Source organism: Anser cygnoides, chromosome 2, assembly GCF_040182565.1.
Source record: "Anser cygnoides isolate HZ-2024a breed goose chromosome 2, Taihu_goose_T2T_genome, whole genome shotgun sequence".
NCBI classification, from domain to species: Eukaryota; Metazoa; Chordata; class Aves; order Anseriformes; family Anatidae; genus Anser; species Anser cygnoides.
Window position 1 is genome coordinate 154764566 of NC_089874.1, and position 24862 is coordinate 154789427.

The 24862-nt window shown below is 40.9% G+C and overlaps 1 long non-coding RNA gene across 1 annotated transcript; it reads right to left on the bottom strand.

The window, feature by feature from the left end:
* Window positions 1–22815: 22815 nt before the first annotated feature.
* Window positions 22816–24139, bottom strand: LOC136789801 (uncharacterized). Its single transcript, XR_010828817.1, has 2 exons — window positions 23352–24139; window positions 22816–22886 (listed from the first exon to the last, which is right to left on the bottom strand). It is a non-coding gene; the product is annotated as an uncharacterized lncRNA (long non-coding RNA).
* Window positions 24140–24862: the final 723 nt, after the last annotated feature.

Genomic DNA, 24862 nt, shown 5'->3' on the forward strand with positions numbered 1-24862 from the left:
AGTATCTGGATGTCTGATGATCTTATCTGGGCTATCATCTTCCAGTCCAAGTTAGGCCACTTCTTTTGTGAACTGAATACTTGACCTTGAATTTCAGCATATGTGGCCCAGGTAAGTTACTCCAAGCATCTAACACAGTATCAGCACTATATATACATATATATATATATAACAGCATGATATTGTTGGATCATATTAAAACCATCTAATTAATTTGTAAAGAAAAACAAATCTTAGTATATTTCCTGTCCCCAAAATTCTGCGCTCACCTCAGAAATTTGTAAATTGCTCTGAGAAGGATGTTTGCTTTAAAACGTGAAGGGTACATATCACAAGACCTGATATGATATAACATCTAAAATTTAATCTCTCTTTCTATAGCGTTCTCATTTATGTTCACCCACATGCATTTGTATTTGCAAAATTTTCCACTTTAGAAAGAAAATATAATACATCAAGAAAGGAACTGCACTAAAACCTTATTTGAAATGCCCCAAACTGCAAATAGATATGTAAACCAAGAGGCAAAGGAAGAATAAACAAGAAGGAGTTATACCAAACACTTTATTAAAGGATGGACTTGTATTTGTATGGGGAAAAACAAAACAAACTAACAAACAAACACCTGCAAGTTCCTTTAGGTTGCTGTTACAATCCCCATTCATTATTCATTTTAACATAGAAGTGTTAAAATTTCAGAATAATTAATTTAAGTTACTGCCATCTATTCAGATAAAGGTGTTTATAAAGATCCAAAAATTCAGGAATTTTTGTTGTGGAGCAAATAATGATGACAATGGCATTTTCTCCAGACTTCCTGAAATGATCACAAAGCAAATTATGTACAGAAGTGTTTCCTGCATAGGAAAGTCTTGAATACTGATAACACTGCAGGGTCCTCAAGCACGTTGTGGGTGCTGATGGCAGGGATGCTAACATCCATTTGTGCTTAGGAAATCAGAACTTCCAGGCATTTCACCTGCCAGGGTGAACCATCTTGGGAAGAACAATAGAGTCTTCCCACCGCTAAGCAATGCTCATGTGAGATTTTGTTTTGTATTTCCCACGAAAACTGTAATTGTATGTGAAAAGAAATGATAATTTGTGGCAGTCTTCTGGGCAGTGATGGCTTGGAGCCCTGCTGAGGTTATTGCAGTCTCCTTTCTGGACTTACCATCTACAATGGAGAGGAATGACAGAATCATAGAATGGCTCAGGTTGAGAGGAGCTTAAAGATCATTTAGTTCCAACCCCCCTGCCATGGGCAGGGATGCCACCCACTAGATCAGGTTGCCCAGGGCCTCACCAAAACTGATCTTGAACACCTCCAGGGATGGGGCATCCACAGCCTCTCTGGTCAACCTGTTCCAGTGCCTCACTATCCTCTGAGGACACTGGAGGCGTCTCATGTGAGCAGCTAATTTAAGGAGTTGTAATCCGAATCCAGTGATCAGCTTATTCTACAAATACTTCCAATGGAAAGGCAAGGTGAGCTAGCAGAAAGAAGAAAAAAAAAAAAAAAAAAAAAACACCTTGATTTCTCATCTCAAATAGGCATTTTATCAGACCAGATTTCCCTTCCCACCTTTGCCTGTGTTTTTAAGGCAAGCTGCTAACTCATGAAAGGCAGCATCATGGGTTACAGGCACTGCATTCGCCAACACTGAAATTCACCCAGCAGCTGCCTTGTAAAACCCTGATTGTAATATAAGCACTTTTTAAATCTTTGCTGCTCTTGAGATGGAAGCAGAGTATAAAAAATAAATTAAATCAAAACTTGGTAACTCACACACACACACATACACATCTCGCCAGGATAAACGGTAAGTATTTTAGGGAGGTTTCTCCTTTGTTTTTCCTGAGGGCTGGCTAATTTGGCTGTGGTTTAATGTTATATGGTTCATTTCTTCAGCACATAAATATAATTCAATAGAAAAGCACAGCTTCTGCATGGGCAAGGTTGCCTGTCTCTCCTTGGGCGGGCATGGCCCTTGTCTCACCAGGGGACAGCATCACCATCTGCTCAGCACCGCCAGGTCTCTCCCTCACTGAGGTCCATTACTCATTCATGCACAAACACAACATTAAGGTTGCCGAACCCTACGTGTAAATGGCTGGGAAAAAAACATAAGGGAGGCTGCCCCATGTATAAATCAATCCCCACCCTGCTGGCACATACTTTTTAATAGACTCTACTGCAGGGATCACCTCTCTCAGCAGGACCCCAGTCTTGTAGACAGAGCGCACTGCAGTGATTTGTAGTGTGCACTCAGGCAGCCTGTTGCCAGCATCCCCTCCTTTGATGGAGGGCGGGATGGGGAGATGTGATTTCAGGCTTGTAGAGAGAGGAAGGATGGTGAGGAAGCTGTAAACTGACCCAGAGAATTGGATTTGAACTCTGTGTCTTTCAGTGGCATAGGAGGGGGTAAGTACTGCCCTTAGACTATGCTCTGGGAGGTGGTGGATGATTTGCAGCTTGCCTGAAAACTAAGAGCTGCATTTTGTGTTCAGAGAGAGAGGGACAAGCAAAGGCATAAGCTCTGAAAACCCAAGTATTAGGCATAACACTGGGCATCCCCAAATTAGCCCGTGTTTATAATTCTCCATGCATTCTCACTGCCAGATAGAGAGAATTACATCTTAATATCTTAGAAAGGTTCAGGAAGACTAGGTCATTAATATTTGTGATATGCTGATGTAATCTAGCATAAGAGCTGCAGAAATATCCCAATAAAAACCAAAGGAGGGCACATTTTGACTGATATTCATTCCACAAGGCTGACACCAGACATTTGACAATATGACCAATGCAGAATATTAAAAACCTGCTATGTAAATGAAACCATATAAGCTCCTACAGTCATGCAGCCATAGTGGAACCTAGTGCAGACCAGACCAGCTTGTCACGGGTATATTGACAATGCTGATTTACATCAGTGACAGAATATAATCATCTTTTTCATGGCTGAAAGATGAGTTTTAAATTGGGGGAGAACTGTATATATGCAAAACTGATGACTACTTAAGGTACAACTGGCAGCTCTGAAAGTAAATTCCTAGGGACCTTGGGTTGTCTTGCAGGCAGAAGCCGCTGCTGGCTGTGCTGGTGCTCGTGTTTTTGCCGTGCAGTGGGATTAAACAAAGTTTCAGAGCTGTGAGTAAGGAATTGTCACCCAGTTCTTCAGCAGGACAAGGGAAACCTATTATCTCTCAAAGGTCTCTAGGTATTTGAAGACTGCAGGGTCCCTGCTGTAGAGGTGAACATCTGTACCCCAGACATACTCAGAGGAGCAGCACAGGGCAGGGTATGAGTGAATCACAGATCCTGAGCTCCCTACCCGTCACCAACTGGTGACATTGCCGTTCCTGTCAGCCTCTTTGCAGCTGCGTGGGGAGAACTGGCAAGAATGTCAGGTTTTCACAGCTGCTACAGGAATAACCTTTAGTTTTAGAAACACAATAACCTGGTGTGTCAGAAATTAGATTTTCTTTGGAATTTGCAGTTCACAGGAAATTCTGAATATTCCCATTCACTTCAGCCTAGATCAGACTGAAGTCATTTCTTAGGTTAAATTTCCTAAGAACCAAGAACACTTCTTGTCTAATGGTTCCACCAGACAGCAGCAGGGGCAAAAGATATATGTATATAAAGATCATTTTCTTCTTTTGCAGTAGCACAGCAGGGATTCCCAAAGAAATCACATCAGTCATTCTGCTGCAAAAAAAAGATCATTGTGAACATTGAAAACATCAGTGGAAGACAGAGAGCTGCACCGACTCTGGCACCCTTAACCCTCCTGTAAGAATCAGGAAATCTGGGGGGGCCAAGGGAGGTGCATGCACACAGATTGTGCATCACAGAGCCATAACGCTGGGAGCAAGGAGAGACGAGCACACATATGCATCACCACTGGATAGAGACTTTGGGCAGTGAGACATATGGGAGGAAGCAAGGAAGAGGCAAGACAATGTGTTTGTCCTCCAGCCGTTATAGGGGCAAGAGTGTCAAATTGATTAGACATAAAGTGTAATTGGCAACTTTAGTTTTCTCCTCCCTAAAGTCATGTCCATGAATGTCGCCCAGGTGAACTAACAACTCACTTATCATTCCCACAGACTGTGGGGACTGCTTTCAAAGGTGCCAACCATATCGGACGTTTTACTGTACAATGCCCTGGGTAGTAGCTGTCAGAGCTGCAAAATGAAGTAGAATCCATTAATTTCTCAGTTCTGCCTATGGCTGTTAATTTTCATCCTTTAGAAAGCAAAAGCCTTGTTACTTTATCAAATTTTATGGCTCCAGACGGCTGATATGTATATACAAAATACATCCAAGTGATGGACCAGATATCATGAACAGAGATACAAGTATAATCTACTACACCAGTTGGAAATAAGTGCACTGAAAAATGGCATGCCTCAAATGTATGTTTATTAATTAATGTGAAATACGATTAACAATTACACAGAATGCAGAATATTTTTTCTGGTTTGCTTCTTAATTAGTACAATAAAATGTTAAGTATGAAATAAATTTTCCTTCCAGTCTCATTATACTGGAATTTTCCATTGCCATGTTGAACACTGAGAAAAAAAATATGCTATGTTGTAATTCTGCAATGATCTACATCTTAAATAATTCAAAAGGGAAGTTCACTGCATGCCTGCAACTGTGATTACATTGAGAGACAGTGACACTAGACTGCCCACTGATTTAAAAGAATATGCATCCACCCTATTTATAACTATGGACCTGAAAAGAAAAAAAAAAGAAGAAAAAAAAAAAAAAAAGGAGGAAAAAAAATGAAGTACAGGAAATTTGTAAGTCTTCCTCAAATATCATAAAAAATGCTGAGGTAATAGAGTGATAAATTACCAGAGCTGTAATTCAATCTCAGCTTTCTAATGATCTCATCGATCAATCAGACTTCATGGCTGTGATTTATGATATCATCTGATATCATCTGAACCCCCAATATCGAGTTAAGGCTTTGTTATAAATCCCACATTATCCATTATCATTATATTCTCTATACACTACCTTGCAATAGCACTCAGCAGCACTGCCAGAACGGAGGGGCTATCAGCTTCCCCATTAGCGATCCCGGTTTTCGAAGGATTACAGACCAGCTAGGAGAATGCACTCTGAGTTTAGGTTCTCTGCATGATCTCAGATAGGGGAGGATGGGATTGTGATTAGGCTGCTAGCCTGGGCCTGGCCACAGCTTGTGCAAATCCCTGTGGCACACGGGTTATGCAGACAACCTCGCACATCATCTGGTAGACCACAGAGCAGAGGGACCTGAACAGGCTGCAGACACTGGCAAGCAACATCCCCCCAGGGCTGAGTGAGCAACCCAGGGTGAGATGTCCCAGGGTAATAATATCTGGGCAAAATATAAGTAATAATGAAGGGCCCTGAAGCAACCATCTCTACTGGAACAGGAGGGGGTTGATGTGGCTTTTATTTATACTAGGAAGATGGTGGGTGATCATACTATTTATTTCTTCTTCAGGAAAAAATAAATGTTGGTATTAACAGTCCTTTTTCAATAAGCCTTTGGACAACACTCTTAGACACATGGTCTGATTTTTTGGGTGGTCCTTTGGGGACCCAGGAGTTGGACTCGATGATCCTTGTGGGTCCCTTCCAACTCAGCATATTCTATGATTCTAAGTGAGTTAGTAAAATATTGTGTTAATCAGAGTGTAGCTGAGCCACTTGCTTGTATGTCACCTCTGTGCTGAATTTGACAACAAGGTGAGACACAATTCATTTAAGGGGGTGTGGGGGGGAAATGGTTCTTCATACTTATGGGGTTCACCTATACCAGAACCAGAAGATGGACTCACCAGTGTGAGATTGGTCTGTGTGCCTCGGATGGGGCACAGCTAAGCAGGACGACCCACAACAGGCCAGCTGGAGAGCTGCCAGCTGAGCCGAACCAGGCACGGGCCTCTCAAAACCCATCACTGCCCCCTTGCAGTAACGCTGCTGCGGACTAGCTCCAGAAAACCCACCTCTCTCCAGCACTGAGGACAGCGGGTGGGTGAGCTGTTGACTCCTCAGGTAGCGGTGTTGGTAAAAGAGAGGTGTGCTGGCACAGACGCTCTCTAACATCAGGTATCAGCAGGAGCGGGATGAGCCAGGACACGTGAGCAGGGATGGTGCCCTCAGCACTGGAGTGGGGCCATGCTCGTGACAACGTCCAGCTCCACCAACAGACCTGGACTACACGAGGTGATGAATCAGGCCCAGGCTCCATCAGGGACCGGTCAGGAACAGCAGGACAAACTGGGGGAAAACTCATTCGTCCTTCTACCCCCTGAATGCTACCAGTCTCACCTTCTTCCTCTTCAGCTCTTATTAACACATAACAACTCAGCCTAGGAACATTTTCTCCTTCCCCTCCTGTCCCAGGGCCTCTTCTCTTCTCCTTGGTCACAGAGCAGAACATCATTATGTGTAAGAACAAGCTGAATGTGTGCTAGATCACCGATCCAACGCGCTAAATCCAGGAGATATTTACATAAGCTGCTAGTGGATTTGAATGAGGCCCAGAAGTGCAAACAAGCAGGCTGGGATCATGGCATGGGCTGGATCAAAATGGCTGCTGTCATGCCTTCCAAAAGCAGGAGCTGAAAGCACAGGGCTTGCTCCTGCTTAGTACACCGATGGCTTCTGATAGTGCCTCTGTGCCACCACATCTCCATCTGAACTGTCTCCCCGCTTCAACAGGAAAAGCATGTTACTTTTTTTTTTTTTTTTTCCAAAGCATTATGATTAATTAAACTTGTCTAAGTTAGTTTAATTCCTCTTTAAGCTTTCCCTCTATTTTTAGAGCATATAATTCTGGAACTGTGACATTTTAAAGTTCAGTGACAGTTTTGGGGTAGTCTGCTCTGAAACGTCAAGGTGAATTTTCAGTGAGCAATTCAATGTCATTTCAAAAATTTCTCACCAAGGTACTTAGAATCCCAACCAAAAATAAATTTGAAACTACCGACCTTTCTACAGCTGTGAAAAGATTAGCCTTTTCCACAGAATGGCCCAGATGCCTGCCTCTATAGTAGGATCAATAAATACAGAGGAAAAATCATAGTGAACTTTTAATTGCTTTTTATAGAAAAGTATGTGAAGAATAGCCATGAACAACACACACACATATATATGTATATTTACCCATAGATGCAACCATTACTTGCTTTTTAATCTGCAGTGTTCATTTCATTAAACAGTAATCAGTTGCTATTAAAGAGAATTAATGACTGCTCATAAAATTCAACATCTTGTCCTGATCTTTAAGTCATCATAACGGTATCTACATCCACCTGGTATAAGCAGACAGGGTGACGAGTGAGTTACCTGCTTGCCTTTGCTGATCAGCTGGGGAATCCTTCCCAGAGAGGGAATAGGTTCCTTTCCTGAAGGCATCATTAGTAAAATTTGCAGACTTGTTCTATGTTTGAGATCAGACTGGATGGATATATTGTTCCATTTCAGCCTAAAAATCAGTGTATTTTTTCAGCCTCTTCCACCACATAAATCTTCTTTTTCTAAAGAAAAAAGAAAAAACAACAAAACAAAAAAAAAAAAAAACACAACATTGTGTACTCATTAGAATGTGTTATATCTAGTGGGAAAATGTGATAAGGTGGGAAGGAAAGAACAAAGTATGATTCTTAGTGTCTGTTGATATCACTGCTAATTAAAAGAAATATCATTAGTTTTTCTCCCTTGTAAGCTAGGTACATTTGATAACGGGGAGGAGGAGGGGTGGAATAAAAACAAACACCTGTTTTCCATGAATCACACTTTAAGGCATGACTTTTCTTTACGAATATATTCCCACATCCATTAATGAATTTGTACTGAATTCAGCAAGCTTTAGTGCAAACCTGAGAAAATTTCCCATTGGCTTCCAGCATCCAGTACAAATTGCAATCATTACTGGTCTGGGCTCTGGAGCAACCAGCCCCAATACAGCATTCACAGCTAGTTGTAGGGACACAGGAGATATTTCCCATTTCCATTCCCCTCTGATGGAAGCAGAAAATGGTGGCGGTTATAAGCAGCCTGGTACTACCTCAAGGGAAGCAAAATGCTTCAGGGTGCATGCTGGGCAAGGTCAGAGTCTGGAAGGCATTTCTTTTCTATATATGACATTGCTAGCTGGTTCAGTACATTGCAGGGAGAGAAACTTCTTTTGACATTTCTTATTACAAATTCTTCTGAAAACACTCCTGATAAACAAGGGATGATGTTAGCAAGAAACAAGCTTTGGAACCTGATACAGGGCAGGAGTAATTTTCTGGACTTTATAAATTCTGTTTTCTCCCTGACAAAGCCACTAGGAAGAAAAGCTTCTTAGTGATCTATACAATACATGAATAAACTGAAATGCATGTTTTACCAAAGAGGCCCAGTAGCAATTCAGTGTTCAACTGAAGTGCCTTTAAGGACAAAAAGAGATGCTACGCTCTTTTCTGGACCTGCACAGTCACACCAACCAATGCAAATGCACCATGACAGCCAGACATCCTTAATCACCGTCACAAAAAGCTGTCATTGCCACACGTTTATCCCCTGCTGACAAGACGACTCAGGTTACCGAATCCATTGCATAGCCTGTTTCAGCAAGATAACAAAATGCCACCAGGAAGTTTAAGATGCACGGCCCCAATTATCCATCCACCGTCATGCACTGGATAATTGTTGCTCTTCTGAGACTCAGGGCTTGCTGGTGAGGGGAGATTGGACAACCAGACAGCTATCTTTTGGATCTGTGCTGAAACCCAGATTAACTACTGTGCCAAGGAAAAATATAAGTGAAGCATTCAGTGTGTCTCTTTAATTACTCGCGAATATAAATCAGAGAGTTTAAGTGGTCCTTTACTTAAATATTTGGGCAATTACTTCCCATCCTATTAGATTATGTAACTGACTGGTAGGGAGCCAAACTATAAAGATTATTGCAAGCCTGAAAGCGTTCAGCTACACTCCTGACATATTTTTTTTTCAATAGTGTAAGTGCTCATCAAAGCTGGGATAGCATGAAGGCATCCCCACAGACAGATATTTTGCTCCCATTAGACAGTACATGAAGCAAAGATCCATGACTCCTTCTCTAGCAGCAGAAGCAGCCAGAAAATTATGTCAGAAAGCTGCATTTTCTGATAACAACATTTTTTCCTTTTGGGATTCCTGGTGATATAAATCCTGAAGTTGTGTTTCAGTGTGGATCACATGAGTGTAACCTAGGCTATACAATTAGGCCTAGGTGTATCTCACCTCGATTTAATCCTCTAGAAGTCAAGCAACCTTTCCGACTTCCATGCTTAGGCTTTCCCTAGAAATGATGAAGAGGACCCTGCTGGGACAATTCATTCTTTCTGGTTTAGGATGGGTTATCCTATACCTGTACCCACCTCAGTGCACCTTGGAGCCACAACTGCAACTCCCTCCCAGCCACGTCAGTAATTTACCCTTCTCTTCAAAGGAAGACATAAATAAGCTTTGTTTGCCTCTCTGAATATAAGTTTAAAAGAAAAAAATGCACGTTTTTATATAGTTGCAAGATTACTGGCTAGGAGGAATGGCCATGGTTGTCATGTAATTTATTTGAGAGCCTTAACTGGCAGAGTTCTACGGGAATTAGGTATTTAAAGATGAGGATCCTGGTGAAACGTCAGAAACACCAAGATACTCTGTAGGGAACTTGGGACATCTGAATATGCAACAACACAGCTTTTGGCATCTTTCATGCCCAATTATGTGTAAAAATCTGCCTCAGAGTGAAATAAGGAAAAAAAAAAAAAGCTCAATGAGCTCAATGATTGGGTACCTGTGAGTATACGGAGAATGGTTTGACCTACTTAGCTCCAGAGACTGACTGAAACATAGACAAATAAAATAAAAGAGAAACAATGGCTCTTGTGAGTGTAACTGAAATAGTAAGGTTTGTAGCTTTGTGGCATCTTTGAGTTGCCATGGTGATTCTTCGGGGACCACAATAGCTGTGCGTGTGGGTAAGGTTACAAATTTTCTTCCATACTTTTGGACTCTCAGATCTTTGCCCTACAACTCCTTCCACTGAATTTTGGCATGTTCAGTTCATTGTGAAGCCAATAATTTGAATCTACCCCTACCTCTGTTACTTTTTCATAGTACGTGAAAATAAAGCCAAGCTCACTTCCAGGATGAATGTCTTATGATTGATTACAGTCAACTGGTTATTTCATTACCTTTTGAGTTGAACAAAATTTGCTCAAGTCATTTTCTGGCTGGGTTGGAGGAGCAGAAAAATATTGGTTTGCTTTAAAAAATAAATAAAAAAGTCAGATGAACCTATAAACAACTTCAAGAAACATCTGACTTTTAAAGGTACAATTATAATATCATATAAATACAGGATTACAAATTTAACTTGTGCATGTATTTGCTAAATTGGATGCCAGAATCCGTAAATGTCACTTGCATATTCATTTATCAGATCTGAATACCCCCATCTCATTGAACTTACAGCTGCACACCTTTGTCCTAATGTGCATGAGAAGCATTCCCAAAGCCACAGATTACTTAACAAAGAGAGAGAACCGAAGGCAAAGCAATGCAGCTTCTGAGCACAGGTACTTCTGAGCACAAAAAGCCCCCTTTGTGTACATCTATTCCATTGTTTCTATTGTCATAGCACCCACAAGACTGGTTATAATTGACATAAAAAATGAATCCACCAAGAGCCTATAACTGTAGCATCAAACACGCCACTCAAGGAGGGATATTTCACTAAAAAAGTTTCCCTCTCGTTTTTTCACAGCATCTTTATCACACATCCCTGTGCAGCCTCCCAGTAGTTGACACCACATACCCCACCTCCCAGCTATCAGAATGTCTTTGAGGAACGTGCCAGCACATTATTCGCATGGAGACCCAGAAGCATGCTAGCACCTGAACGGGGGAAGGTGACTCTATCATGGTCCTGGGGACCATGTCTCATTACAGTGGTAACAAAATTCATCTTAATGAGAGGAAATACCTGACAATGGCTTATTTTCTTTAATTCTCTCAATTATATTTGAAGGAATGTGAGAAGGGAAAGAAAATCAGAGAAGTGATAACAGCCACAGTTAAAAGAGGGAAGACTACAGTAGAATCCAATAAAAATTACTATAAAAATAAAGAGCACTAAGCACTGGAAATACTCAGTTTGATACCCTGATCTATTTAGAATCATTTTAAGATGGGTTTCCTCAAAAGGTGGGCTAAATGGCACAACACAATATCAATACCGACTCTTTTGAAATGCCAAGTATCTATAAAGCTGCTCCTCAGAGAGCTTGGCTTCTTCCGTCCATCTTCATACAGGTCACCTACTGCTCGTGAGTTTGCTTTCTTCTTCATGGGGACATTACTATGCTGTCTTCATGGTGATCAGCATGACAAATCAGAAGTAAAACAGCATTCTAACAAATTATTTTGACTGAGAAGTTTTTAAGGGTCTCATGCTCAGGATTCAGTACTTAACCACATCTTTGTCTTTCTCAGACTCTGCTTACGTTTGTTCAACCTTCAATGCTCAAATGGTTTGCCAGCTTAGAAACTGGACAAAGAAGTAAGTGTAAGATAAAAAGTATGAAACACAATTTACTACACTAAATCTATAGTAGAATGAGCTCAGCGCAGTCACTAGTTTGAGACATGTTATTTGTAATAATCTTTTGGTTGGTTTCAGAAACTTCTTCTTTTAAGGTCTCCTTAGTGACTGACATTGGTTGTGCTCATTTATTAACATTATTCTGCTTTCTTCCAGAGAAAAATCTCCATGACTGTAACCTGGTACATACACAGAAAACCTAAAATTTTATCTCACCAGAGATATAAAACCATTGGATACTTGGAATTGGGAACTGGCTATTGCAGCAGCATTGAACCCAGGATCTACTTAAATCAAGTGTGTGTTGAGCATACAAGGCACTGCAAAGTTTTTTCCCTGATTCTGGTCCAGCATTCTTTTTGTAGCAGAGCAGAGGACTATAGGAGACACTTCCACTCTGTGGTGTCTCACAGGAATGCCAGAAATATTTTTTCTTAATGAGATGCAGGTGCCAGTAATATGCAGAGCTCTGAAGGCACCTGCCTGTGAGAGAGCCAAGGCCTTTGTGCATTGACTGTCAGACCTCAATGCACCAGCAATATCACAAAATGGGAAGTTTAATCCTTCTCCTGATGTGGATGCTATGGTATACTAGTACCTGTAACATCTGAGAACTGTTTGACATCTATTACAAGATTTTCTCTGACACTGAATTTTGCAACATATTATTTTTAATTCATGGAGAGAAATTAATTTTCATAAATTTACAAGTTCGGCAAAGAATTAAACTTAGTGCTAAGAAAGGGAAGAATTTCACAGATCTATTCATCGCATTATGCTACCATACTGCGTTTTCATGAAACAGAAACATAGAAAACTCAGGACATTAGTACACACTATATCAGTGTGGTCTGCTGTGGACTGACCCAGAGATCATTATGGACATAGATCTGACTGTATGATTTCTGCATATCATTGATTTATTGGAATATCACCATTGTCTGTATCAGAAACTCCAATGGTAATGTATTTTTGAGCTTGTGTTTCAAGTACATTGGAGGAAATCCATTCTGTCTTATGACAGAAACATATGTGTATAGGGTTTTTAAGAGGTGGGACATTCAAATTTAATCCATGTGTAATGCTTGGCAGCATCTATTGACTCTTTGCTATTAATTTCCAGCCTCTTCTTTCCTAAGTTGCCCGGCCCAGCCTAAGCCCAGGCTCAGCTCTGGCTGGAGCTGAATTAGCTTTAAATACATCCCTAAACTTCTCAGTCTGGCGGGCAGCCAAGCTCAACTTATATAAGGAGAGATGCTACTGCTGTTGCACACTGTTCTCTCCAGAAAGATGAGTCAGTGAGTCCTCTTGTTTGTGGTTCACTTGTATAAATTTTGTATAACGAAAACTTTATCCTCATTACTTCTTCTGCAAAAGGACATCAAACTGACTTCTAATTTCTCTTTAACTGATTGACCATGACAGCTCATGCCCCAAATGAAAGTTGGGAGTACATACAACTTTCAATGGTTTTAGGAATCCTGTTGCTTTTCCTGGAGCTCTAACCCAGCGAAGCAATCAAAGGAATATCTGTATTTGATTTAGGTTTTACTCCAGGCCCACACACAGGCAAGAGGTTCCCACTGAGGTCAAAGCAAGTGTAACCAAAATGGGAGCTGAAATAGGGACAAATTCCTGTGTGCTGAGAGCCAAGGCCCCTGGCTTGGGACTCATCCATGTAGTGCCAAACCACAAATGAATTTCTACAAATCTCACACATCACAGTGACCCTTTCCTCTGCGAGAACCCAGAGAGCTGGAGCTGAGTGATTCCCACATAGTAATCCTGTGGCTGCAAAGCCTTGGTGAGCCATTACTGAGGTTATATGGTCACACACACAAACCAGTTCATGTTGACTGGGCACCAGTTCATCGCTTCAATAATTCCTCAGATACCAAATGGTTGTGATTTCCTTTGGGATCACAAAACAGAAAGGTCAAGTTTACCCTCAGTATAATCCTTGCAGTCGACCACGTTCAGTCCAAGAATAGTTTGGGCCTTAACCATTTGTTCATAGCTTGATGCTTAACACCAAAAGGCAATGATGCTCTTTGCATGTCCAATAATCAAAGAGCAGCCTTGATCTTGTATGTTGATGCTCAAATCTCAGGCTGGAGTCTCTGGACACCTTCCCAGTTTAAACATACACTATTGGAAGTACACAAAATGCTCGTTCACATGGGACCTGGCTTTGGGCACTTCTCTAACACTAAGTATAGAAGCCAGTTCTGTAGAATGGCCGGCAGTTCTTACAATTAATGGTGTATTTATGATGGAGTGAAAATGGCTCTCTCTATCCTTTTCCCAAAGAGCTATTACAGCTCACAATCCAATAGGTAGCTAATATCCTTGTAGAGAATATTGGTTTCTCTATTTTCAAGATATTTCAGTCTCCCTCTGCCTCATCCTCTCCTCTCTTTCTGAAGTTTTCTGCCCTCTCATAGTAGAATCACGCAAAGATTCAATCAGCATTCAGCACAACTGAAAGCACAAAAACCTTCAGCAAAAATGAGAAAAAGTCCAGAAATCTACCCCATTGCCTACTCCTAGATCTGATATATTTAATATCACAGGCATAATAAACATATCCTATACATTTATAAGAAGGAAAGCTGAAGAAATCCTGGGCAAAACATCTCAGACAGAAGGAACATTATCTGCAGGAGGAAACTGCAAGTGGCAACTCATGCCAGTTTAATGTACATAAATAATAAAAATAAAATATAATTAATAAAATTCATTAATCTCTTATATTGCTCAGGCTGGAGCGTATTTGCTTTGTGAATATCCCAAGCTCTTGTGTGCTTAATCTTGCCCCGGTGCTGGCAGTGTCTCTCTGAGTTTTCTCTTGGAGCATCTGTTAACTTTGGCTCATTTTTAGTTTTTCTTGGCTAAGTCAAGTCACCTACTGATTACAAGATTTTGGGCAGTAGTGAAAAGTGGACCCGAATGAATCACAGAGCTGAAACTCCTCCATGAATCATAATGCTTTAACTCAGAGTGAGTCACGGCAGGACGGAAACAGCTGTACCGAGTACCACCAGTGTATTTCCCAAAAGAGCTCACAGGAAAAGCACGTCATCATGCTGGCACCCCCTCAGCCCAAGGCGTGGGGCTGGGAGCCTAGGGCAGCAGAGCCATGACTGGTCCTGCACAGGAGGGACAGTACCACGGGCTATTTCCATCTCTGACACTGGCAAACTTCTGGAAGACGTTATGTGTGATATTTTGGGGATGCAGCTCCTTGCAACAGTGCCTAAGCAGGAGTCTTGAGTGCTGCAATTTTCTGAGCCCTGTTTCAGATCAGTTTCTTGCAGCAGCCCCAGCTCCTATTAACGTTGCTGGAGTGCTGGACATCACTGCCTGAACTAGGCAAGAAGTGCCCTGCATGCTGGATTCTTCTCTCTGGCAACTTCGGATGGTTCAGGTGATAAAAAGTAGGCAGGAAGCTCTCTGATAAAGTCAGCTGGGGGTAAATTATTCCTCCATCTCTCTCCCTCACCATAAACAGTTGTGAGGTCAAAGTGGTCTCAAACCACACCTGCCCTGATGCCTGCTGCAGGGTTTCTTAAAGGGGCTTTGTAAGGCAGTCTCATCAGAAATACTCTTATAATACAATAATGATTTTCAGACATTATTTTACATTTCTCATCGCTGTAGGATGGGGCTGGAATAGCTAGAATGATGTGACCGATGGATTTTCATTGTTCAACCTGGGTGGCTTAGGGACCACCTGTGTTGAGAGCTAACTCTATGGACACATCTTTTTTTGCCAAGCAAGAACCCGCTCTGCCCTTCCAGGCTGGAGGTCTGTGCTGGCTGTGTTTCCCCTGGCTTGCTTAGACATTATGAACAGCAGTACTGTCCGTGCACGTCCTGGAAGTGATTAACTTAAGACTCAAAGGTGCAGAAAATAGCTCACTACATGTGTCTGTTACACATCGTGATAGATTCACAGCCTTATGGCAATGGACCAGTTGGAAGGTGATCTATTCTCTGTTTGCAAGCTTGGTAACAATTTTTTTTAGTTACAGTTTCATTAGTGTTGTTATATCAATATCTTTTCTTCTGTTATGGGATTTGCTTTCATTCTACAATAAAACATCATCAAATTGCTTGGAGTTTTCTCTGTTTTTTTTAACCGAATAAGTCCATTGCCTGCGTAACCATGCCAATCGAAAAGAACCAGCCTTTCCACAATGACGAAGTAACATTTCATACTTTTTCACAGACAGATCAAGAGAAACATTCAGAGAACGCCACATAACATACAGACTCTTGTTTTGTCCAGTCCCATACCCAGGTGTCCAGAACCACCAAAATTTCATGTCTAGGCTTTCCCACAAACCATTTATAAGGCATATGCTTCTTCTTTCAGCTTTCCTGGGCCCTTACCTCTTGCATGGTAAAACACAGCCTCCTTCAGTAAGATCTGCTTTCTGAGTGGGCTTGAGATGGAGCCACAATTAATTCCTTCCTGTTTCATCACTGCAGATCATCCCTGCGTCTTACTGGTTTCTGACAAGCATCTCTGTCATTCTTTACTAACCTCATTCCGGAACGAGATGCTATTGCTAAGAAACTTCTGTCTTGAGACTTTTAATAGCAACATCTCTAAGCCACATTTTGCAGCTAATATCCATTTTACTTGTTGGCCTTTACATCCCTTGAGTGGCTTGATCCAAAGCTTGTTTTAACCACATTACCAGCTGCTCTCTAACTCCCTGGTATTGATTCATATGTCAGTGGCAATCATGTTCCTTCGATTTCTGTAAGCAGCAAGCCTTAAAACAAATGACCAAAGGAAGCCAATGTTGTATTTTAGTATTGAGGATGGTTATAAATAGAAGTTCAAGAAGTTTTGCCCTTGCTTCCTCCCACTATTCCAAATCATTTTGCTTTCATTCAGATGCAGTTGCTTAAATCCTGTTTTGACCTCAAAATTATGGCTATTTTGTATAAGAACAGTTGTTCTTGAATCTAGTTTTGTAAACCACCAAGGCCATCAGTGCCCTAACTGTAGGATGAGGGCTGAATCAAGTTTGTCACGTTCAGCTGCATCCACAGAAAAATCACAGAAAAAATAGAAGCAACCTGAAGAGAGTCATCTAATCCCCTGCCATGTACCTGGCAGTATCATAATGCTGACATCATTTGTGACAGATAGAAGAGCTTTCTTATCTTTTCCTAAAACTCTTTGGTGAGTTTAACAATCTGGTTGTTAACATTTCTCCTAAAGGCTAACCTAGCTAGCTGCTACAGGCTAGACTGTGTCCTGGTCCATGGGAATGCTCAAACACTATGAACTCCTGGACATAACTTCAGCTAATCCCAGTCACTGAGTATGTATTTGCTTAGATGTAGACCATAAGACTATAGGTTTAGCCCAGGCTATCAAGGAGTGTCGTTACATATTTTACCGATGTGCACTATTTTTAGATCAGTGAAACATTTTACAACACTTGAGTTTAAAAATCCCCTTCTATAATCTGAAGGAGGAGAAAGAAGATAAAAGGTAAAACATCCATCAAAGCATGGCTGAACTACAAGGTCAAAATTGCTTGCTATGTGACTTAAAAGACTAGTAACATACTCCAACGAAATCAATTTTCCAAGCCCACTCACTCTCCTCATCCTCTGCAAAACTTTGCAGCTTTGATAAATTTAGCTGCAAGAAATTCTCTTGCAGGCTAGTCTTCATGATTATACGAAGTCGTTCTCTGATTAGGAGTGCAGAAAAAAATTAGGATGAGTATCACCAGAGTAAAAATGGAAATGCAAGTTAGATTGCAAAATGAGTCATGCCAGTATGTAAACTAAAAGCAACAAGAAACCCAGAATAGCTCTTTGTGAGAGAAAATATCATAGTGGCTGAAGTCTAACCATGAAATTATCAGAGTAAACTACAGGAGATTTGACACACTTTGGATCATATTTATAATAGTTTTTGTAATCTTTAGAAACATTTTGGAAGCATTAAAGCAAAATTTCCAGGTTTGATGCACAATTTTAACACTATCCAAAAATAGAAAATAACCAAATTGAACTTCTACTACTTCCTTATAACAAAGATGTTACAGATCAGACCACGGCCAATATTTTGCTATGATTTAGCATATTTCCTCTTCAGATAAAAGCTACAATGTGAAATAATAACAGATGTGATTTTTACAGTGGTTAAAAACCCTTTAGCTATTCACCTTCATGGAGTGAGCTTCTTCACTGACTGCTTGACAGGTATGGGTAATTGATGTATCATTGAGGAAATTCCACACGGGCAGACACCATATGCCACGAGACACACAAATTCCAACCCTCGCTGCTTGGCTTATCTCTCCTGTCATGTTCAAAATTTTGGCAATCCCCGGTGCAAACTGCTGATCTTCAGAAAATTATATAACTTTCTATAAATTTAGCTTTTGCAACACATAAACAACAAGCATCCCAGCTAATGCATTGCTAATGCAATCCTACCATATGCTTGCTTTTAAAGGCAAGCTGTATAACCGTAGATACCCGTGTAACACCAAGCACAGTATTCATGCTGCTTTGTGATGAAGTCTTTAATTCACATTTTGGGAAGGGTTCAGATCCCAGGTTACTAAAGCGTGCTCTTTTTGCCACTGCCCTGGATCATTCCTGATCCATTAAATCATGAAAGAAATGCAAACAAAGATCATCAATGCTAGGTGTCTCTGTTTCCAAGAAATATATATATATATATAAATTTAAAATTAATTTTAGAAAGAAATTTAGGGAATTTCCTAACCTTTCCCACTAAACTGGCACTCTGCAATCGTTCCCCATCATTTAAGGCAAGACTTTTCCTATTCCAGTTGGAGACTCCTGGCTCAGATTTGTGAAGGAGAGATTTTTTGTCAATCCATTTCCAAGGACCCACTTTCCACAGTATGGGAAAGTATGTGCTTCGTGTTTTGCTTTTCAGTCCACAGTGTTACATTATCCATAAGAAAGAATAACTTTCTTCTAACTGGCGTATATGAGATCTTCAAGGGAAAAAAAACCACCACCAACAACAACAAATAATAATCCAGCAGTGCAGTGGATCATGATCAAAATGAGTTCTGAGCTTTATCATTCTTATCGGGTATATATATTTTTTAATTTATTTTTTATTTTCTCTCTGCAGGCTGGTACACATGAAAGATGAATTAATTCAATACAAACTCCACGCTAGAGAAGCCTTGTTTTTTTAGCTCCAGTGCAGGATCTTGTAGTTTTAAATGCACAAAACAAAATTCTGCTGGTATCCTGAGTGAGAAAATTTACAAAAGCATAACCCCAATTCAAAACAGGCCCCATGTGCCCTGAAATAATTCCCAAGTCTTTCTGCTTTGTTAATACGACTGAAGCAGCAGTATAACAGCAAGTCCCCATCCCCTAGCTGGCAACAGTGATGATCTGGGCCTGTCTCACCATCGTTTTTGGTTTGCAGCATGTCTTTATGACTTTACTTTTGCAGGTAGAATTAAAGCCTTCAGAGCTTCTACAAGTGAGTGCCTGAATGGGTCTAAAACTCTTCCAATAAAGCAAAATAATCTCTGAGCTGCAGTTAACAGCAGTGCTAGTTCAGATTCCTGCACCTATAGGTTAGTTTACCTGTTTATTTTGGGGATCCATGGTTAATAACGGAAGTTTTCAACCTGTGTGTGTGCAAAATTATGGGCTGATTTGGAAAACGCGGCCCTCTGCATCACATGTGTGTAACCCTACTTAGGGCTGCAAGCAGTGCTGTGGCACCATCGTGCACAGCAGTTATCAGAGCTCACTGTAGCCCTGGGCCATGCAAAGGAGAAGGAAGAAGACTATGATTAAGCTTCAGAGATAAGAAAAGTTCATCTTTTCTGAGGGGTTTTAAGATTTTTGAAATTTGGCTTCCTTCCTCATGGGATCCTCAGTGACTGAAATCTGTGGGGAGGGAAAGGGTTGTGAAAGGGTGTCAGCTAAATGCTCCTTTCAGAATGGATTCATGGTTGTTTTCCTCTTCTGACGTGATACCCCCGAGAGTATATTTTGCATGGGCTAAAGCTCCTGAGGACGACAAAGAATAATCTCAATTCATTGAAAAATGGAGAAAAAAAATGTAAAGGTCTCTTTCAACTTTTAGCTCCACAAAACAGCAAAGATTGCAGAAAGATCTGCTGGTGATCATATAAAGTGCCAAGACAACATTAAAGCCTGCATGTAAAACAACCCTGGGATTTTGTCTGTCCTTGGTGAAGCCATGCTGAATAAATTCATTCTTTAGTTAGTTCTTTTTTTTTTTTTTTTTTTGGACTTAACAGGTTCTGTGGGGAGAGACACATTCCCAGGGAGAAGACTTAAAGGAAGCATCCACCTCTCAAGTTCAAAACATTACTAAGCATTATATATGGCATCGCTGTTGTGATCCAAGAGGCACAGGGCATGTCTGGAGGTATAGAGTATTGCCTCACTTTTTTGTCTTAGAAGAATTTCTCATGTGTTTTTCAGAGTCCGGGCCAGTGCATCAGCCCAGAGCCTGGTACAAGGCATCTAGAGAATAAACGTGGTTTTCAAGATCTAAAACATCCTGTCACATATTTACTTCTGACCCACCTAAGAGCCTATAGTCAACATCTCCTGAAAACTTCAATGACAAGGTGCTTTAAATGCTCTAATGCCACAGTATCCACTGGAAAGTGCTTCCTTCCCTCCTCATGCTAATTACTGTCACCATCTCAACATTTTTGCTTCTCCACCTTTCTGGTCCAGGTATTTTCAGATGCTGTTTTGGTAGCAATCACGAGACGGTGCCTCATATTTTTTATCTTAGTGCAGGATTAAGCCTCTGAAAAAACAGTGCATTGTGTGATGTGAATTATTTTCCTGGAGCTTTGACAAGCAGTAAGTAAATTTTGTTCAGTACTTTCATGAGTTTTGTGCCAGTTCCTGAGGTTTTCTGGGAGCTGGCGACAAGCATATTGGCCATAAGTTTGAAAAAAGGCTCACTCTGTAGTGCAAATAATTAAAAGTAATACATGCCCTGCTTGATGAATTTCCCTGCGTCAGGAACCTGGTCCACAACATTTAGATATTTGGCACTTCTCATCAAAAAATCAAGGAAGTTATAATAAACCTCAGTGACCTGAATCCCCTTCTAGAAAGGAAGACAATCATTCTTATTGTTCTCAGAAAAGTGGAAATTTTGTACTCGAGCTTAATCCAATATCAATCAATTCAGTATCAATCTGCTATTTCATTTCTATAAGGAGATCATTAAGGACAAGATCATACCTTATCCAGTCCTGATTTGCTATGAGGATGTTGTTCCAGACACTCCCCTCGATTACACTTCTTATTTAAAAATATCTCTTAACATCCATCCTAAAGTTTTTGTTCCTAGTTTCAGGCCATTGCTTCTTGTCACAGCATCCTCTGAGAATTATCTTTATATTTATTGTTACTCTGAAGTTATATATAAACCATGATCACATCCTTCCTGAATCTAGCCTCTAATATACTATATAAATTCAGCTCCCTCCATGCCTCCACATATACTTTTTCCTCTAATACTTTTATCTTTCTTGTTGCCCTTTGTATTTCGTTATGTTCTCTATTACCTTCCTAAATGGTGCCATTCTTTTGCTAACAAAACCTGCTTTTACCAATGACAGAAGAAAATGAGCAAAGAAAAGGCATTTTTTTAAACTTCTACTTTTCCCTTTACAAAGTCAGAAAGATTAAAGGTAAAATTCATTTTCCGCCTGTGCCTTTTCCTATCATTTGACCACCAGGAAAGATCACAAATTGCCCAAGAGTTACAGAGATTGTAACAGTAGTTGCTGTCTATAGCAGGTGTTTCATAGTCATTAAGTTTTCCTTTCCAGAACATTTCTCCATGGTTAATGGTACAAAATCTAACAAGAATGAAAGCCAGAGTGGGAAAAACTGAATTGCCTCAGGACACACTTTTTCAGTGGACTGGATATATGTCCAGTAAAGGTCGGTAGTAACCTCAAGTTGCTGCCATCAAAGATGAACATGGGTCTGTATATAAGAAGCGAAGTTTTCTCAGAAAATCTGCTCTTTCACATGTGAAAATGAGTAAATTTGTAGAATGAGCCGCAGGTGGAATAGTGTTTTCCATCACTTCCTGCAGAAACTAGTTTAGTTCCTAATGACCAAGAGCTAAATTCAGAACGTTGTGTTTTTCTCTGTATTTTCATTTTTCTACTCGGAACGAGTATTTGGGGGTCTTTTCCACTTATGCTTTGTATTTCGATGTGAAGTTGTATTGTAATTGGTATTGTGGCTTAACCCCAGTAGGCAGCTAAGCACCACTCAGCTTCTCGTCAGCAGGCAGATGTTCAGCCGTTTCCAGGAAAGCAGGGCTCCATCATGCATAATGGCTACTTGGGAAGACAAACACCATAACTCCGAATGTCCCCCCCTTCTTCCTTCTTTCCTTCATTTTTTGTTGCTGATCACCTCATCATAGAGTATGGAATATCCCTTGGGGTCAGCTGTCCTGGCCGTGTCCCCTCCCAGCTTGTACACCTCCATCTTACCACTGGCAGGTCAGTGTGAGAAGTAGGAAAAAAAAAAAAAAAGAAAAAAAAACTTGAGTCTGTGTAAGCACTGGTCAGCAATAGGTAAAAATCAGTGTGTTATCAACACTGTTTGCATCATAAATCCAAAACATAGCACCATATGAGCTGCATGAAGAAAACAAACTCTATCCCATCCCAAATCAGTACAATTTGGTCACTAGCTTTGCCATTATCTGTGTATCCCAGTACAATTAAACCTCCTCATGAAAACACCTGTATTCATCATCTCTGTTCTGCCAAATAGCATTTATTCCTTGGCAATATATCAGAGGCACCTGGTTTCCATTATTTCTTTCTCTGCAGTCCAGATTACTGCAGTGGGATACATATATATATTTATATATTTTTCATGCATTGGAAATTCTGAAAAACCTGTTGAATTTTCTTGGTCCTGCCAACCAGCTGCTGAGATACCCCACTGTCTGCTTGGGACAGGAACATGATATGTGTCAGGGATGTGCAGTTGCTTGTTTATTTATTTATTTATTTATTTTATTTTATTTTTTTGGGGGGGGAGGGGGGTGGAATATGTGGATGGGGAGCTTGAGGAAAACCAAGAAAGACCAGACCATTTATCTTTAATTCTTGCATTTTTCTTAGCTTCTGATTTCTCGCATCATTTTCTGAAATCATGTTCATTCTAAGTTCAAAAAGAAAGAGAAAGTCAGGACTGCAAAAAAAAACCAACATTTCTTCTTCCACATCCATAGTCATCTCTCCCCCCAAGCATTGACTGGGCTCCACAGTGTATAACAGCTGACAGTGTACTTTATTTACTGTATTCTGCAGCAACTATCAATTCATCTGCAGAATTCACAAGTGGGAGACACATAATACTCATCACTTTGATATATAAACACTAACTAATCATGAGGTGAGTTGAAAATACATATTCCCTGACTAGGAAGCCTCCATAAAGTACTGAAGTTGAGGAAGGGTTTTAGGCTTTGAGAGAAATAACTTTGTTTTTTGCTGTATTATGGAATTCTTTGCCCCATTTTCACAAGTACAACCCTCACACCGCCGAATCCACACAATGCCTGCATGATGTAGCCAAATACTATGGAAATGTGTAGCGGTGGGGAGAGAAATGAGGTCAACGCACCTGTAGGCAGATGACGGTTCAGAACTGTCAAAAGTAGCCCTGGTGACATCACGAGGTCCACTGTGGCCACACAAAGCATCGCTCATGGGGTGCCACAGGCAGCCTGTGCCTGCCCGTGGGCAGCGTGATGGTCTGGTGCAGTACATACACGTAGCAAACCCACCCTGAGGCTGTGCACCTGCCTGTTGCAGGGGCTGGCTTGGCAGGGTGGAGGGAGCAGCAGGATGCACACCCAGCTGGAGCACCCACACCTGCAACCCACAGGCCTGTGTGCATGTGGGGGTGTTTGAGACTGAGCTTTTTTGGATTACTAGGGGCGTTAGAAATTTACTTCTCTAAATATTCTGGGGGGTGTCTAGTTCTGTGCTTTACCTGTTGTATTGCTGATATTGATCCTGAATGTATAGCGGACTGACTGCCTCTGAATTATGCCATTGATATTTCTATACGCAGCCTTAATCCTGATTTGAGTTAAACCACATGTGTTGAACAGTTTTCTGCTGCAGCAGTCACTGTCATTCATTTTGCCTTTCCGGGAATAAATACTTCTTATGAAGTAAGCTAAAAAAAATAGTTTGGTCTTTAGTACGATGTGGTTTCTTACAGTCAGATCCAGCAGAAGGTAGAGGCAATTTTGTCTAAAAAGAAGAGAACTGAGGATCAGAGCTACTTTAATTGAGGGGTAAGGAATATGCTAGACACATGGGAGACCTGTACTCTTCTCAGTTTTCCTACTTACTTGCTCCAGCGTCAAAAGCAGGAAAATTTTGCTTCCCCAGACCCTTCTTCCCCCCCAACACACCCCCCCCCCCCCCCCCCCCAAATGCCTGAGCCTTTGTGTTTAAATAGAAAAAAAGATGGGGCAATGCACTCTGCTCTCTGTTGCACAGCACCTAACTCAGTGAGGCCCCTGGTGGTTTTGAGGCTGTATAGAGGAACTGAAACAAAATCATTAAAATTGTACCATTCTCTGGCTACAATATGGCTGCTGGCAATTCAGCAGTAAGCACAGCAGTATGACAGAGAGCACAGAGCCCTTACCTACATCTTTTCTCTCACTGGCTTTCTTAGACGCTCCCTAGCTAAGGATATGCCGTTTATGCATATATATATTCTTAGAGTATACACATTCTCTTTAATCTTGGCACTAATGTTGTCCTGGGGCTCTTGGTTGATAGGAAATGTTTCACTGAGTAACTCTTCCCAGAAGTAGAGAAACCGGACTTCCCAGAAGTATTTCTGTAGTTTTTGTGGGGGTTTGTTAAGCATTTCAAGGAAGATGAGGGTAGAACGAAATAACCCAAAACTGCATATGGTTTCTAGCTATGGCTGTGGGAAAGTAACAAGTTCACTTATTTTAATTTTGATCCCAGTTCTCACTGGAGGGTTTGTTTAGATTTTCCTGTTGATTGTCAAGAAGATACCATAGAAATGAGAATTGCCTTTGTGGCCTCCAGAAAGTAAATGGCTTTGTGCTTTGTTCTGAGAAATGTTTTGGAGTGCATTTGGAT